Source organism: Dermacentor silvarum, unplaced genomic scaffold, assembly GCF_013339745.2.
Source record: "Dermacentor silvarum isolate Dsil-2018 unplaced genomic scaffold, BIME_Dsil_1.4 Seq1012, whole genome shotgun sequence".
In the NCBI taxonomy this organism is placed as follows: Eukaryota; Metazoa; Arthropoda; class Arachnida; order Ixodida; family Ixodidae; genus Dermacentor; species Dermacentor silvarum.
Window position 1 is genome coordinate 295,109 of NW_023605447.1, and position 3,830 is coordinate 298,938.

Sequence of the window (3,830 nt, forward strand, 5' to 3'; positions counted from 1 at the left end):
GGGCCCGCACTAGTGTTTCTCCGTGGGGACAGGGGCCAGCAGGTGCGAACAGCGAGGCTCGTCGATGGTCACTGGGCAAGTGAGCGGTCGCCTGGAAAAACGAACGCGTTCGTCTCGCGGCCGTCGTGCTCGCGACCACGAGCTGACCGTGCTCACGCGGCAAAAAGAAAAAGAAGTTTTTGCGTTTAAGATTACATTTAATATGGCAGCATGCATTCAGGTTAACCACTTGATAAATGCATCGGTCCATTGCAAGTGTGTTACGAGAATCACTGAAAATTAAAGAAAATTATTCATTACCACCTTCAAAAATATGTGGTACAGCAATTCACTGCTTTGAATACCCACAGTTAGCATAGCCCCGGAGGAGGGTGATGATGATTTCCTCAATGTGGCACACACCCATCACGGAGGGTGGACCAAAAAGCGGGCGGCACAATTAAAATAATCAATCAATCAATCAGTCGAAACGAACTTTTCTTTCTCTTCTAGGAATATGGAGGTTGTAATCCTGCTGCCAAAAGCACTAATTATTTCTTAAATTGCAGCTCGGAGGGCTGCTAAACAATGAAATGTTGGCAGTATTTTCGAGCCTGTTCTTCAAGCAAGCATTCAGCACACATATAGCGAATCTCTTAAATTAACAATGTTGACACATTTCATGCAAACTTCAGCAGAGCAACTTTGATGGCCATTATTTGGTCTCAAAAATAGGTTTAAAATGAGGAAGTAGGAAAGAGAAATACCAACACAGGTGCGGAAAGAATAAGACGACTCCTGATCTCTCGTCACAAAAGGACGCATCAGTCGCAAACAGATATTTAGCCTGGATATGTTTTGTGTGTTCCCCCAAAAGACCACATAAAACGCTCCTGAGCAAGGGCTTAGAATTTTTTTGATAAGTGTCGTGGAATTAAATGGAAAACTTGGTGCAGAAATAACTTGTGGAACGATGCTACGCATATCTCTCTAATGTTCTTAATTGTACTGCAATTCACTGCTTGGAATACCCGCAGGCAGACAGGGGTGTACAACATCGCACGGGAAATCGATAGAGGCCCACCTGGTACGCCAGAAGTAAAGACTACTACGCACAATAGCGGGACGCTGCTTCTTGGAGCGTCTTGGATATTCCGTACGGAAGATCAGCGCACTGACCAAAATCCCAACACAGGAATACAAGAAACTATGCACGTCTCACCACTTCCCAGGAACATGTGCCCAAACTGCCACATCGGACGGAGACAAGCCCGAGCGCAGGCGCTCGCGAGAAAGTATGGAAACCACCTTAATGTCTTGTACATAGACGCGGCCAGCACCGCAAGGAGCACCGCATTCGTCACCAGCGTAGTCGACAATCACGGGTCCGAAATAAATGCGTCGTCGGTTTCCAGAGTGAGCGCTGCGGAGGCAGAGGAACTAGCGATAGCGTTAGCCATCACGACGCCGCAGTGGGATTTCGTCATAGTTCTGACGGCATGCAGAAATTATTCCAGTGTAAAAATTCTGAATGGAGCCCACCAGCTGCCACCATACATAATATTGTGTGGACTCCGGGGCATGAGTCCTTACGCGGCAATCAGCAGGCACACGCCTACGCCCGAGCGCATGCACACCGGGAGCCACGAGATGACCGCGCCGAGCAGTTACAAAAATTTGAAACTAGCGAGGCCCGTCGGCTACGACACCGATAAGCAGGGTGGCCAAGGGAACTCCTACACGGGCGGCCGCGACCGAGCGTAAGCAGACGATAGTCGGTTTCTTCCGGCAGTACGTAACTATTATCGAAATTTCAAAGCACAGGTCCGCTTGTTTAATAAGCCTGCTTATTGAAGTTCCTCAATAAATATACACAGTAACAGTAAGAAGACGCGCACTGATCCAAACACATTTGGGGTACGTGTGTGCGAGTTCCGCTAGGTGCGAGGCCAGTTGGGTATTTAAAACTAGACGAAATTAGGGAGACCCGACGGCTACGACACCGATGAGCAGGGTGAACAAATTTGAATTGCTACTAGGGTGGCCGAGGCCGAGCGTGAGCAGACGACAGTCGGCTTTTTACGGCAGTACGCAATTATTATAAAAATTCGAACGTACGATCTCGCTTACTTGAAACTTGTTTATAAACTGCATCAAAAAGTCAAACTTTCGCCCGAAAGGCGAATCATCTATTGCGATACAAAATAAATCAGAGAGCCATACGAAGCAAAGATAGTACTTATATTGGCCATATCAACATGTAAACATTCGATTTCTAACTAAATTAACGAGCATGGTGTCAGCGCTCCCAGCAAACATGAACACATCACACTCGATGACCCTGGACACTCGCTGTCAAAACGCTGGCGTGACGAAACGCGACAGCAGCGGCGAGCGAAGTGAGCTTCGTGTTGTCTAGCACGTGACAGTGGGAGCGAGGGGGTGCATGCGCTTTTTTTTTCCTTTTTTGCCAAGAGCTTCATTGAATGCAGAAAATCGAGTGAGTCAGCTAGTATGGAATAAACCAGTCTTTTTCCCAGCCGAATCTCTCTTCTCTAAATTCTATAGTAGTCCTAGTCGATATAAAGAATACAGTGGCACCTTGTGTTGGCCTTTTTGTGTGTCTCCTTGCCCATATGAGAGCAACTCGGTTTCCCGAGTTGAAGTTTATTTTGGTTCCTTTACAACAGAAAACAAACCATGGAGAGCCAGAATAAAGGTGCTTTTCACACCTGACTAAGCCCTTCGCTCCCTAAACAATAAGAAAGCAAATACTTGCAGCTCATAAGCACGCATCGGTTACAATAGTAATATGTGAGCACTTACATAAGCGTTAAAAATAGGTGCACGTTGTCAAGAAAACACAAAATACAAATTGTGAAAATCAGTAGTACTTGCGCAGAGAAATGTGCCACCAGCACAAACTGAAACGTCCAATTTTACGGTAGGAAACAATAGAATGCTTTCTTTTCTCTCTTTTTTGTATTGTGCAATAAGCGAAGCTCTCTCAGATGCCAAGTATACTGTAGAATGCATTTTCAAAAAGTTGTGCATTTGATAAGCAAGCATTTGGAAACCGTAGGGAGTACGAGTCCTATGTGTGGTAGTGTAGATTTTGAAGCTATAGGTTGTAGGCATATGCACTTATCCTTCTTTAATGTCACGTTTCTTGTATCTAATAAAGTTTTTAACAAGATCAACTAACTTTTTTTTCGTTAGACCTCATAAATAGTCAGCAATTTAAACTCACCGAATGACGATTCAATATTCTGGGTATTCGGTACACTCATAACTGCTCTATAACTGCATTTTCTGCAGTATTAAAAACTATATTAGGTTCGTATATCAACAGTGGAACCCCGCACAAGCAAACACAAATACACGTGAGAATGAATAATGACAAAATAAAGCTGTGACGTTACGGTCAGGATTAATGTATTTCACGCCTGCACTGTTGCGATTTCCAAATAGGACGCTTATTACTTGCAAACAAGCGTGGATATTGAGTGAATGAGACAGCTATTTCCCGTCGCTCTTTCTTTTTGCGCGAACCTTGCAGATATATGTATATATCTATGAGAAATTCCCGGAAAAACGGAGACTGGCGTTTTTCTTTTTCATTATTACACTTTCTTTAACGACATCGGATGCTTGTAAGCGCAGTTAAGCAAGCAGACCTCGTCTCGGGCTTGTTGTCTTGACATGATGCGATACCTCATGGCACATATACTATGCATGTCTATCAAACCTTCACGTGCACTTATACTTCGTTCCATACACATAGCAGTCAACGCTGTGGAAACTATACGCAACAAGTTCGGTCAAGAAAAGTTGTCACTGCGCGCGTTCCG